Below are 14,747 nucleotides of genomic sequence, written 5' to 3' on the forward strand. Positions count from 1 at the left end.
GCAGCCCGGGCGACACTCTCCCGAGTGTCGGGCTGCTTCTTCCGCATATGACGCGGATTACGTCACACGCCGGCCGCCTCGCGTCATCACGGCGGCCGGCGTGAAAGTACTGCGCATGCGCGAACAAAGCGCGCATGCGCAGTACTTTCACGCCGGCCGCCGTGATGACGCGAGGCGGCCGGCATGTGACGTAATCCGCGTCATATGCGGAAGGAGCAGCCCGACACTCGGGAGAGTGTCGCCCGATCTGCGGCCTGCCAGCCATTCCGGAGCGGGGAGAAGGAGAGGAGCCAGGACGCCGGCGTGGGACCTCCCGACCAGCACTGGGCTGGAAAAAGCCCCTGGTGAGTGCAACTTTCCTTTTTTTTCTGAGCTCGGAGTCCCTTTAAACCCGCCCCTTGGCCAATCAGGCGCCTGTAGGCACGTGCCTAGTGTGCCTTATGGTAAATCCGGCCCTGAAAGTTATGCTCGGAGTCCCTTTAAATCATGTCCCTTTAAGATGGGAAGCCAGAAAAATCAACACTAATGCCAGCGCCGCCCGCCCGCCTCCTTCTCTTTGTATCACGGTCCAGCGGCCGCAACTACATTGAGGGGCGGGTGGCTAGTGACACACACATTCAGTCCTTACGTGCCGCTCTCCCCGCCCACCGGCTGCCGTAATCATGCCTGCACGCAGCGCTGCAACAACTTGAAAGCAGCTGCTGCGTGTATTGGCGGCGGGGGGCGGCGCAATTGTCTGTCTCTGCTGCTGCCCGCTGGAGCCTTCTCCTGAGGCTCTGACTAATGTAAACCACGTGGGCAGCGGCATGATCCGGACCCAACCGGCAAAATTATCCTGCCTGCGCCAGTTTGATCAGGGGGACAGAGAGGAGGGCAACTCGTACAGGTGCAGCACAGGTAGGAAGAAGCTCCGCCCCACCGACGCCTCTCTTGTCCAATTAGGCAGGCAGCCGCTCGGCATGTGTTTTGATGTGACAGGCGGGGAGGGGGCGGAGGAAACATCCCTGTAGGTAGGACTCAGGAGATAACCCTGTACTGTCTCAGTCTGTCTGTAGTTACAACTCCGCCCCGCCCTCTGTATATACTATTGGGGTCTTGAAGCTGTCTGCACACGTGTGCGACAGACAGAGACAGCAGTATGGTGAAGTAACTTTATGTTGTAATTTTTTTTACTGCTACCTGCTTTTATGTGTGTGGGGGGGGGGGGTTTAGGGTGGAGCACCGAGGGTGTCTGTGACCGTTGGTGGTATGGGGGGGGGGGGGAAACCATCCTATTCCCCTGTGTCTGTTAGTGTTATTGGGGGTGGGGGTGTGTTTATTGGGCGGAGGATACCATCCTGTGCCTGAGTGTGTGTGTTGGTGGTGTGGGGTTATGGGTGGAAGGAGAAGTCTGTGTGTTGGTGGTGTGTGTTGGTGAAGGGGAGAGAAGAGTCTAATGCTGGGAATACACGGAGCGATCCGGGGGCTCGATTAGCCACCGGATCGACTTCCGCCGCGTCCCCGCGGCCATCCGGATCGATTCCCGCTCGTCCCCGCAGGCGCTTCCTTATCTTCCGCTCGATTCCCTGCTATTGTCCGCCCGCGGGGATCGATCTGGCGGGTCATCGGACCTGTCGGAAATTATCAATCGAGCCATCAGCGGCTTGATTGATTAAAAAAAAAATCCGTGTATGCTCGGCATAAGTCTGTGTGTTGCTTGGTTGGGTGGGTTTATGTGGGGTGGGGGAGAGATAAGGGTCTATCACCCTGATTCATGAAACTGTGGAGCTACATGATAGCAGCCGAGCTAAAATCAGGGCTGCACGCTACGCGCAGTCGTGCTGTATAACGTGCCTTCCTTAGTTACGCGCCCTGTTTATATAGTAATCCGCGCTCCTGGGTGTTGTACTTCACTAACGCAGCCACTACTATGTTTAATTAACATTGAAGTATGAAGTATCGCAACTACTTCACACCACCCAGGAACGTGCATTACTATGTAAACAGGGCACGAAACTAAGGAAGGCCGCTACACAGCACGACCGCCAATAGCATGCAGCCCAGTATTTAGCTCGCGCTGCTGTCGTGTAGCTCATGCTGCTATAGCAGCGCAGCTTCATGAATTAAGTCCTATGTCTGCATGTTGGTGGTGTGGGTTTATTAGGGGGGAAGGGTTTGTGTCTGTGTGTTAGTGGTGTGGTGTGGTTCAATGTTGTAAGGCTTTCAAGCTACAAACATTTATACTTACCCAGGGCTTTTGTTCTGTCCTCTATGGCTTGTCCGTTCCGTCCTCTAGGGCTTGTCCATTCCTCCCCTGTCTTGCCCAGTTAAAGCCACGATTGGGCTTAGTCGCTCACCATTGCACGTGTGTGAGTCGGCCACAGCTGCGCATGAGTAGTAGTCCCAAACTACTGGACTGGATAGTGAAGGAACGGGCAGGACCAGGAGGACGCAATGAAGCCTGTGGCCTGCCAAGGGCTGGAGGAAGCCCCATGTATGCATGAATGCTTGTAGTTAGAAATTCTAAATTTTTCCTTTAATTTGTACTGCCATAAATCATGCCATTTAAGGGAAATCAGAGACGATATATGCTGCAAATTTGATACTTACCCCGGGCTTACTTCATCCCCATAAGCGCGTCCGAGTCCCTCCCGCGGTCTGCTGTTCAGCCGCAATCAGCACCGTTACAGGGTGGAAGAGGTACTGTATAGATGCAGCCATATTTATTTCCTTTTACCAGTTGCCTGGCAGCCCTGCTGGTCTATTTCTCTGCAGTAGTATCTGAATAACACCAGAAACAAGCATGCAGCTAGTCTTGTCAGATCGGACTTCAAAGTCTGAAACACCTGATCTGCTGCATGCTTGTTCAGGGGCTTTGGCTAATAGTGTTAGAGGCAGAGGAACATCAGGGCTGCCAGGCAACTGGTATTGCTTAAAAGGAAAGAAATATGGCAGCTTCCGTATACCTCTTACTTAAGTTCCCCTTTAACTGGCTCAGTCTCATCACTCGGGGTCTGATTGTGTGAACAGCAGACCACGGGAGGACAGCAAGGGATGTGCTTATGGGACTGGAGAAAGCCCCAGGTAAGTATCAAATCTGCAGTATAAATCCTCTCTGGTGTCCTTTGAATAGCATGGTTTATGGTGTGTGTGTTTGCGTGCGTGCGTGCGTATAGAATGATTATTGTCCAGGCCACAGTCTGCCTAGGGAGAGGGTATTACCTAGGCCAGGGTCTGCTTAGGGCTCTTTCACACTACAGGGAGCGGTGAAAGGCTAAAACGCTGCGTTTTGGCTGCAGGCGTTTTCAAGGCGTTTTAACGCCTATACATTACAATCAATTGTAATGAGAAACGCCGCGGTAGGCCCAGAAAAAGCGCCTGGGAGCGTTGAAACGCAACGCTCCAAAACGCGGCGTTTAGTGTGAATGGTAAAATGAAAGTCTATGGACTTTCTTTTACCTAGGAAAACGCCAACTTCGGCCGTGGCGTTAAAACGCCGAAAAAGCCCTCTGGTGTGAAAGGGCCCATAGGACCATTGATCTAGGGAAGAAGGAAGGTCCCACAGGAAGTGAGCTTTATGAGAGAGGGGTTCTTGTCTAGGCTGCAAGCAGACAGGGTGGCGCACAAAGGACTGACCCTGCTACCTGCCATGTGTTTACGGGCAGACGCTGGCTGGCCCCCATATGCTCCTTGTTCAATCTTTGTTGATTGTGCCCTCTCCAGCTTAATTAAAGCCTGTGTCACCTATCTTTGCTGCTGTATGGGTAACGCTCTCATACACAAATTAAGGCGACACAGGCTTCAATAAAGCGGGAGAGGACACACACAGTTGGGATAGAGCAAGAGGTGCATATGGACAGTCCAGCTAGCGTTTTCCTGGATATTTGCGCTCATGACAGGCAGCTGGGCCGGTCTTTTGTGCGCCACCCTGTACTGTATAAAGGCAGGGGAGGAGGTTGTTGTCTAGGCCACAGTAAAATTTGCATCAACTGACCATCCATATTGCCTACCACCACCTGCCTATAACTAGAATCTACCTATCTCTAAAATCTACTTATTATTACCTGCCTGTGATTAGAAACTATTTGTCACAATTTATGTGTTTTTAGTAACATTTCCTTGTGATTTGTATTATTTTCTGCTTGTTGGTAATATTGGCCTATATTTGGTAAATTATGTGTGTCCTTAGTAATATTTACATATTGTTGGTATTCTTTACTTGTTTTTGGTAATACCGGTATTACTTTGTGTGATTTTATTTGATAAGAAAAGGGGTGTGGTCTGGGCGTGGTCTATATGGAGGGGCGGGGTTTAGGGCGCCAAAACTTCTGTGCCTATAGGCTCCTGAGCTGTAAATCCGGCCCTGATAACTTTATAAAACATTATTTTTAAACGAAATATAGCACAATTTTTTTAAAACGTTATTCATGCTTATCGTTTAAAACAAACGTTATTCATGCTTATCGTTTAAAACCCTGCGCCCTTTTTTCCCGGCGCCCTTTTTTAACAAACGCCCTGCACAGATCATTAAACTCATATCAGTTAATTTCAACATGTGCCTTTAAATTCACACAGAGCATAAGAAAAGTGCCTCAGCTCCTTCTACTACACATACTGTAAATCTCTCTGCCTTTACTTGTGCGTGGTGGCTAATAGCAGAATGGACATTTTAAATAATGTCTTTATGCAGAGGTGTAACTCGGTGTGATGAAGCTGCATATAAATGTCATTATAGGGCCCTTCCACTAACTAATCTTCAGTAGTACAAATGAAATCCTCTGTTGATGCTAAAACAGTAGCAAACACTACAGGATGGAATGCAAGAGGGGAGACGCATTGTTACACCACTGCTCAGTAATATCAGTGCTATATACTGTAAATGCACAATAACAATATGTATCTGCAATATGTATCACAGCTGAAGACCTAGCTTATGGCTCTGTTCCATTGTAGGGATCCCTCTGAAGGGGCAGAAGATTATTCTCTTACACGTATTGAACGTCTGATTGTTTTGGCTGCAAAAAAATGTATCTAAAAACTTTGGGTTCATTCCTCCCCCCACCCCAGAAATATTTAGTGGATACAATCTTTTGGTGTATATATCCCAATTTGATGCAGCAGGGGTGTAATTAGACTTAATAGGGCCTCCTTGCAAAAATGATAGCATGGGGCCCTCTTGGTCCCCGAACCCCATGAGGGTCTTGTGTGTTCTGCTGTGAAGCAGCGCCTGGAAGCAAAAAAAAATGACAGATGCTCCCGCTACTCGCTACTCTGCATGGCGGGAGGAGGTAACGGATAAATTTTGTGAGTGAATGGGGAGGCTTCTTTGCTAATTGGCTGCACTTGCGGTTGGGGAGAAGGAGGGTCCCCCAAAGACTCTGGGGTGATTGTTATGCCCATGCTGAGCAGCATAAAACCAAGGCCACAGCAACATTTTTCAGCGCCTGGGGGTATTTTATTAAGCAATACACTACTTGTTCTGAATTATGTTCATGAAAGCTACTCCCTAGCAGGAAACACCGGCTCTCTTGCCAGCACCGTGCTTTCTGGATTGATCGTCACTTGACTGAATTTTCCAGCTGCATCAAAAGTTGTGTGAGTAATGGCTAGTGTTGGGCGAACACCTGGATGTTCGGGTTCGGGCCGAACAGGCCGAACATGGGCCAGATGTTCGGCATGTTCGGCCCGAACGCCGAACTCAATGGGAGTCAATGGGACCCCCGAACATGCCCATTTTGGGGGCCCTATGGGGTCGCAGGCATAAGGGGGGAGCATGCCCCGGTCGCGGGGGGGGTCGGAAATTCCCCCCACCCCCTCCGCTAGCGCTCCCCCCTCTGCCCGCTTCTCCATACAAAAAGTTTGAAACAAGTTCAATAGTACCTGGCTGGTGGCACTGGCTGGCAGTGGAGTGAGGAGGAGGAGGAGTCCGAGTAGCAGAGTGACGTTGAGGCCGGGCAGCGGGCGGTTCAGCGCTAGTACCCTTGTGGTACTTCCGCCCTTTCTCTGACCTCACGTCCTCTGCGTGATGACGCATACGAGGGTACGCGTGATGCGTACCCTCGTATGCAGAGGACGTGAGGTCAGAGAAAGGGCGGAAGTACCACAAGGGTACTAGCGCTGAACCGCCCGCTGCCCGGCCTCAACGTCACTCTGCTACTCGGACTCCTCCTCACTCCACTGCCAGCCAGTGCCACCAGCCAGGTACTATTGAACTTGTTTCAAACTTTTTGTATGGGGAAGCGGGCAGAGGGGGGAGCGCTAGCGGAGGGGGTGGGGGGAATTTCCGACCCCCCCCGCGATCGGGGCATGCTCCCCCCTTATGCCTGCGACCCCATAGGGGGCATAGGGGGGCAGTATTCGGCCGAACAGGGCCCTGTTCGGCCGAACAGGGGCCCTGTTCGGCCATGTTCGGCCATGCATTCTGCAGTTCGGGCGAACCCCGAACAGTTTGGCCGAACACCACCAGGTGTTCGGCCGAACTCGAACATCACCCGAACAGGGTGATGTTCTGCAGAACCCGAACAGTGGCGAACACTGTTCGCCCAACACTAGTAATGGCACATCTTCTCGCATACTAATTTTTAAAAAATCCAGTCTAGTGAAGTAAGGCTTTAGAGCAAACCAGTGATTTCAAAAACAAAAAAATCTGACTCTTCTTAAGCCCAACACTGCGCACCAGGACTCTCTTCTTCATGGCTCCCATCCATGACCGAGTGCAGCCACACTGCGCAGGTGCACTGATGGCCCACACCCGCACAGTAGAACAGAGCTGCTTGTGCATGAAGAAAAAGGCATGATGCTATTGCGTCGGCGCGGGCCCTCTTGAGCCAGAGCTGTATGGCCTTGCTCGTAGAAGCCCTTGTTGAATAAGGTCAGCAGATCACAGCGCTGGAATAGCAAGCTTGAGGGGAACGGAGAAAGACTCTGGATTATTCACAGACTTCCCAGTACCAAGTTAAGTATCTAACCTTTACTTTATTTTTACCTTCAGGTACTTCATTTCTCAGTGTCGGTGGACCCCGGGTTAGTGAGTGGCAGGGCAGTTTCTAAGCTAAAATGCACCCAGGGCAAGGGTGTTAAAATTGCGCCCCCCCCGCGGAGCCAGGTATACATACCCGCAGTATAGGTTAGCCAGGTCTAGTTGCACTCAGTATAGGTAGCCAGCTATAGGTCCCCCCAGTATAGGTAGCCAGGCATAGTGTAGGTAGCCAGGCATAGGTGCCCCAGTATAGTTGCCCCCAGTATAGGTCAGGATTATATAGAAAGGATTCCAAAAAATTCCATACCAAGTCTTTCAAGTACAGAAAAATATCAAAAAGATTTTATTGACACAAATTTCCAAAAGATTCCATTAAAAATTCTCTGTGAGAAATTCCTTGCGGATGCTTTAACTGTAAGATATGTAACACAGACATGTACTTCACTCAAAAGTTAATGCAATATAAAGGCAATGACACGCTCGTTTCGGGCCCAGCAGGACCCTTCATCAGGCCGAGTTGCAAAGAGTATTGTCTAAAAAGAAAACACATAACAATTACATATAAGTAATGTTGATGTATAGATCACTGTCCACCACCTCACAGAGAAAAAAAGATCCAAAGAGTGATAAACACTTGTCTGAAGGAAAAGTGTCAAAAGCTTTTGACACTTTTCCTTCAGACAAGTGTTGAAGTCACGTATATGGACTTCAGTGTGTACACTGTGTCTTCTTTATCACTCTTTGGATCTTTTTTTCTCTGTGAGGTGGTGGACAGTGATCATATCTTACAGTTGAAGCATCCGCAAGGAATTTCTCACAGAGAATTTTTAATGGAATCTTTTGGAAATTTGTGTCAATAAAATCTTTTTGATATTTTTCTGTACTTGAAAGACTTGGTATGGAATTTTTTGGAATCCTTTCTATATAATCCAAACTTGTGAAGGGGTGAAGTGGATGACCCCAAAAAAGGACTCTTGGTTTTTCGCTTTTCCCCTCTGTAAAAGCTCAACACTCCCAATTATATCTAAAATAGTGCTTCCCAGTATAGGTCAGCCAGGTAGGTGCCTCCAGTATAGGTAGACGGTATAGTTGCCCCCAGTATAGGTTAGATAGGTAGGTGCCCCCAGAACAGGTTAGCTAGGTGGGTGCCTCTAATATAGGGAGTTAGAATAGTTGCCCCCAGCATAGGTTAGATAGATTAGGTAGGTGCCTCCCAGTGTGGTTAGATTAGGTAGGTGCCCCCCAGTATAGGTTAGATTAGGTAGGTGCCCCCCAGTATAGGTTAGATTAGGTAGGTGCCCCCCAGTGTGGTTAGATTAGGTAGGTGCCCCCCAGTATAGGTTAGATTAGGTAGGTGCCCCCCAGTGTGGTTAGATTAGGTAGGTGCCCCCCAGTGTGGTTAGATTAGGTAGGTGCCTCCCAGTATAGGTTAGATTAGGTAGGTGCCCCCCCCCCAGTGTGGTTAGATTAGGTAGGTGCCCCCCAGTGTGGTTAGATTAGGTAGGTGCACCCCAGTATAGGTTAGATAGGTAGCTGCCGCCCAGTATGGAGGGGGGAGTCAACCGCGGGGAGGGCAGCCCGACCTCTCCCTCCCTTCCTCTCCGCGGGCCGCCCTCCGTGCTCCTCCCTCCGAGTGTGACTGCAGGGAAGCGCTGTGTACAGAGCGCAACTCACCTCCCTGGTTCCAATCGCCGCCGGTCTCCTCTTCTGTCTTCTCCTCACAGCCGCTGATAAACACGCTGCTTCCAGCTAAACAGGAAGCATCGTGTTTATCAGCGGCTATGAAGAGAAGAGGAGACCAGCAGCGATTGGAACCAGGGAGGTGAGTTGCACTCTGTACACAGCGCTTCCCTGCAGTCACACTCAGAGGGGGGAGCATGGAGGGCGGCCCGTGGAGAGGAAGGGAGCGAGAGGTCGGGCTGCCCTCCCCGCGGCTGACTCCCCCCTCCATTACAGCGCCCAGACTCCTTCAGCGCTCAGGGCGCCCGCACGGCCGCACAGCCCTAGAAACGGGCCTGGTGAGTGGTGGTATATCTCTCCAAGTAATTGAGCAGCAGCTTGCATTTAAAGGAACGCGCATTACTATGTACGCAGCACGCGTAACTAAGGAAGGCACGCACCCGCTGCAAGATCGAGCATAGCGTGCAGCTTTGAATTTAGCTTGCGGTACTATCATGGAGCTCGAGCTGCTATGGCAGGGCAGCTTCATGAACCAGCCCCCATGGCATTGAGCGGGAAAACTGTCGGGTAGATTGGGTGCATGATAAAGTGGTGTAAGCAATTCCACAGGTGATGATATTCACAAGAGATATCAGCACACCAAATTTTCAAGGAATAGCATGCTTATTTATTGTGCTCAGGTTCAGGTTGTGTAATCTGAACACAATAAACAATTGTGCTATTCCTTGAAGCATTGGTGTGCCGATATCTCTTGCGAATCCATTCTTAAGTTGTTATCTTTTAAAAGTACTACAAATAAGACACAGTTGCTCTACCTTTCATATGTGTTTCCTGGTCTCTCACTGACACATTGAGAAAGGTCTTAAACTAAATACCACTTGACAGAGTAAGATGGATCCAGTGACGTCCCCCTGACAACGAGCGTTCCACGATCCATCTTTTGGCTAGTGGGTACACGTGACATCACACAATGGGCGCAAACAGGAAGTCAAGCAGTCGCTGTGCTTTGCACGGAGTTGTCAAGAATTTTAAAGATCCAATCTGCCGTGATGGTCATTATCACTGTGCGTCGCTAAACGTCATTCACGTGATCTCTATACCCATGTCACAAGATCATAGAAACGATTGCTTGTCACTCAAAAAAAAAATCACTGGTCGCCGGAAAAATCATTAGGATAATCATGTGGTGGGTACAGGCTTTTAATCAGCAACCTTAGCTTGACCAGCGGCGTAGCAATAGGGGTTGCAGAGGTTGCGACCGCATCGGGGCCCTTGGGCCAGAGGGGCCCCAAAGGGCCCTCCCTTAACTGCAGTATTAGCTCTCTTTCGGTCCTGTGCTGGTAATAATCACTTCTATAGATGCTTTGAATAGTAGTAATGAATAACAAACTGTTCCCCATCCCCTTCTTGCTCCTTGGCAGGTTTTGGTGCACCGTATCAATTGTTATGTATAGAGAGCTTGGGGGTCCCCATTGTAAAACTTGCATCGGGGCCCACAGCTCCTTAGCTATGCCACTGAGCTTGACACATTCATGCTGCTTTCAGTTTGTCAGTTATACATGAAAAGCAAAGTAAAGACTGTCTTAGTAGACAGTTATGAGCAGTGGAACAATTCAGTTAGAAGCAGTAGGATCAGGCACTACAGCAGGCAGCTACATTGTGGTCCTCCCAGCCTCACAGTCACTGAAGATAAAAAAAATGATACAAATGAGTAAAGGTGGCAATACATCAGGTGACTTGGATCATCCATCCAATGTGATCATTATAACCGTATTGGATGAAAATCGGTGCTGCCAAATGCATGCCTGATCGACAATGCAACCAATTTCGGGACAAATATTGGTCGCATTCTCGATTACGCATGCTGCAAGATGTTAGATGTTTATCTGCGTGGCGGTAACGGCGTGCAATTTCTCGGCGATCGAGACGAAAAACACCCGACGCTGTCACCCCTAATGTACATGTCCCCTGTAGGGCGTGCATGTATGCAGAGATGGAACCCCGGAAGCCAGCGGGGGACAAGCGGAGGCCATGGAGAGGTAATATATACATTTACGTGCACAGGAGACATTTACATTAGGGAGCCACAGCGGCGATGCGGCACACAAGGCCGATTCCGGATGGATTTCAGTATGAAATTAATCGATAATCGACCTGTGGTGTATGGGCAGCTGACAGATCTCTCTGTTATCAGATTCGATAATAGAGAGATTTGTCTCTTGGCCGAATCTGCCCATCATCACCAGATGTATGGGCACCTTAACTTTTTCTTATTTAAGTTACCTGTCACCTTTGCACACATAACTGAGCGAAGTCAGATTTTTTAAACAAGCTAAAGCTGGCCATACACTTATAGATTTCCACCCAATGTTCCAAAACCACTGATTATTTTCTGAAAAGGATCAATTCAGAAGGAATCAATTCCTATCATACACTACACATCAATTTTCAATAGATTCTAGCATTCATCAATTTTCAATAGATTCTATTCTAGAATCTATTGAAAATTGATTGAACTGCATAGTTGCACTGTCCAATGCAGATTAAAGCTATAGGCCATCGATCTGCCAATGCTCTTGCCTCACCCCCAATTGTTTTAAATTTTTGCATCATGTTGATACTTTTTTAGTCAGAATCGATAAAAAACTGATCTGACATTTTGGGGCATCGGTTCACAGCAAATTAATTGAATCTGAAAGGAATTAAATGAGAAAATCGATAAGTGTATGGCCACCTTTAGTTTGGCTACACTCCTCAAATCAAAGCAATGTGTCTTTGTTGAGACATGGAAGACTCACAAATAAACAGAGTAAAGGTGGCCATACACTGGTCGATTTACCATCAGATCCGACCAACAGATAGATCCCTTTCTGATTGAATCTGATCAGAGAGGGATCGTATGGCTGCCTTTACTGCAAACAGATTGTGAATCGATTTCAGCATGAAACCGATCACAATCTGTGAAGCTGCCGCCGCCCCCTTCCCCCGCGTACATTACCTGCTCCGGCTGGCGTGTGTCCCCTGGTCTCCGCTGTCTTCTTCTCCGTGCTGGGCTCCTCCAGCTTCACTGCACTTCCTGCCGGGGAAGTTTAAACAGTAGGGGGCGCTCTACTGTTTAAACTTCCTGCCGGGACAGAAAGTTCAGTGAAGCTGGAGGAGGCGAGCACGGAGAAGGGACAGCGGAGACCAGGGGACACACGCCAGCCGGAGCAGGTAATCTATTGTCGCTAGCGTCGGTTGTCGGGCATTCGAACGCCGCTATCAACGCACTCCCGACCCGCCGGCGATCGAATGAAATCTTCTGCATGGGCGGACCGACGGGAACGATTGATTTCGAATGGAAATCGATCGTTCTGTCAGCGTTTGCACAACGATTTCACAGAAGATTCGACCACAGTGATCAAATCTGCTGTATATCGGTGGGAAAATTGTTAGGTGTATGGGCCCCTTTAGAGAGAGAGAGGAAATTCTTGACCCAGTGACTTCAATGAATGAAAGACTTTTATTTACCTTACCCTATCAAACATGATAAGGTGAGATAGATAAACCTATTAAGATGCATACACATGCAACTGGACTGATGTCGGCATGGATTGGTACTTGGTCCCTCTGTGGACAGTTCAGAGCCAGGTTCTGTACAGGCGCATTCAGGCTGGCTTCGCACTGCAGTTTGGCGGCAGTGGTGTGGGGTGTGAACTCCCTGAGATACTTTCATTGCCCGGGGGCGTGGTGCGTTAAATTTACTGCACTGCAATGTCCCAGTGTCAAAGGGCCCTGATAGTTTGGAGGCAAGCAATAAGTTCTGTTGCTATTGAAGGGCTGGAAGGACGATCTAGCGGCACACAACGGAGCAAGAGGGGTAAAAATGTCTCGTCAGCTAAGAAGTATGCATGTTTATAATTGTAAAGAATTTTCACAGCACCACAACCTCTTATCTTTAAGTTTCTGTATCTGTAAGAGAGTAAAGTGGTTTGACATGAAGGAGTTTATTAACCAAAGAGTGTTAAAATGTACTTGCGCCAGAGAGTGCACATAAAGTTTACTGGGATTTACGCAATCTATGGAACAAGTAAGTAGCGCATGCATTGCATGTATAATGTGAGTTATGTTATTTGCATTGCACACTATGTAGATTGTGTGAAGACTTTTATGCACTCTCTGTGTACATACATTTTACCAATCTTTTGTGAATATACTCCAAAAGGTTCTGGCAATATAAAGACACAGGTCTTGTTTCACAAATCTGGATCTACTTCATTGTATGTGAGAAAGTGCAAGACTCACATTCAGGTCCCTAATATGTAATCCTAGAAGCTTACACACGGCTAGCCATAAAAACTTACACTATTCCTAGTAACTTGCAGTGCATAAATTACACTGTATATTTCATGCACTCATATACCTTTTTCTTATCTGTTTTAGTGGGACCTAGCACTAAAACCTCACTGTAAAAAAATCATCCTCTATCATGTACTTTACTCATAAACATCTTTACCTGTACTGAAACATGCTGTGACATTTCCACCATTGTTCCAGAGTATGCCTAGAACAGAGTTCTTCACCTCTCCTTTCTATATTCTATTAATACACAGACACTACAACTATCATCATTAGGTGAAAGGTGTCTGACCTCATTAAACAGTTATTTTACTTTCCAGGGGGATGTCAGCATCCTGAATCCTTTCCTTTGACCTTTCAGGTACGGTCTCTGTACTTCTGACTTCATGTGTGAGAACACCTGTAACATCTATTTTACAGTTGTCCAAATCTCTGTTGTAGTTATTACCTTGGGGAAATGACAGCATAAAATAGGTTTCCTGCTGCATCAAAAGTAGTAAGACTCTCTAGAAAGATAGGCAATGCCAAATGCACCCAGCATCCAACAGGATACATATATCAGGTCTGGATGTCCTTGAAGTCTCCAGCTCTGCTACTGACATCCTCTGTGTTGGCAAATATAAGTCTGTGGTTGGACAATGCATGCACCTGCTGTGCTACGTTCAGTCTGATGATACATCCAGACTACAGCTCGCCTTTGTCTCAAGATAATCAAAATAAAAGTTTCCATGCAAAATGTTAATTATTGTTACAGTTGGGAAATGAGCTACCATTAATTGTTGGTGCTTTTCCTTGCTTCTCACGATTTAAGTTTTCCATTTGTGTCTGAGACATACAATGTCATTCTCTTTGAAACAGAAATTCACTGCAACAGATATTTGTAGCCCAAAATACTTTTTTCAACAGTTAATAGGGCAAAAAGGGATGTGCAAAGTACAGTCACCCATAGCAACCGAAGTTCACTGTCTACTTATAATAAAATTGCAATATGATTGGTTAATATCCATTGCTGCTTTACATCACTGCCTGCGTCATATGCTTAAATCATGCAGTAGCACATACAGTAGTCATAGTCCTAGCAGTCAGAGGCTACTAGCAGAGTTCAAAAATAAATGCAGGGCTTACCGTTGTGATCTCAGCAGTCTGTATGGCATCAGGTTGCTTCTGTCTCTGGTGCCTAAAGAAGACAGCTGTGGTTCTCTCTAACAGTAACAGCTGGATGTCTGGTCAGCCCCTAGTAGCACCTTGCAGCCTAACAGCAGTCAGCTGAGCACAGCTCAGCAAAGGAGGGAGTTTTATAACATGTGAATATCCAGGATGAGTAAATTCTCTTTAAGACTGAGGGGCGGGAGTGTGTAAGAAGAGAGAAGGGGCAGAGACCGAGAGGTTTTGAGTGGATTCCAGCCCCCAGATTACTTTCCAGTTTAACAGACCCAAAAGTGTATTTTTCCTTTTTCTTGTTATTTCTTTGAAAGAAAAACAAAATCCTTAAAGAGGGGAGTGACTATAAGGAAGGGCGTATGTGTGTGGAGGGGTGGACAATACTGATGAAGGGTGGTTTTGGGTGGGGTAAAATGACTTTGCCCAAGGTGTAATGTCTGAACTCTGGATAAGTTTAGCTCTTGATTTTACATGAGAAATAAAGCAATATAATGTGCTTTACAGGTCCAGTGAAGCAAAGGAATGCTGTTGAAGGAAACTTATTCAAGTGATGAATTTTCTGCTTAAGGGAAAACTGTCATCCTCACAACTTGAATTGTTATGTTGGCAT

General features: G+C 47.6%; 1 protein-coding gene across 2 annotated transcripts in view; it reads right to left on the reverse strand.

Annotated features, from left to right (window-relative positions):
• Positions 1 to 14,265, reverse strand: part of COL8A2 (collagen type VIII alpha 2 chain) — a 293,058-nt gene extending 278,793 nt beyond the window's left edge. For both annotated transcript variants that reach the window (XM_068269079.1, XM_068269078.1), the window contains exon 1: positions 14,102 to 14,265. The gene's annotated coding sequence lies outside the window, so the exon portion shown is untranslated. The remainder of the gene's footprint in view (positions 1 to 14,101) is intronic.
• Positions 14,266 to 14,747: the final 482 nt, after the last annotated feature.

The sequence above is a fragment of the Hyperolius riggenbachi genome, chromosome 2, assembly GCF_040937935.1.
Source record: "Hyperolius riggenbachi isolate aHypRig1 chromosome 2, aHypRig1.pri, whole genome shotgun sequence".
NCBI lineage: Eukaryota > Metazoa > Chordata > Amphibia > Anura > Hyperoliidae > Hyperolius > Hyperolius riggenbachi.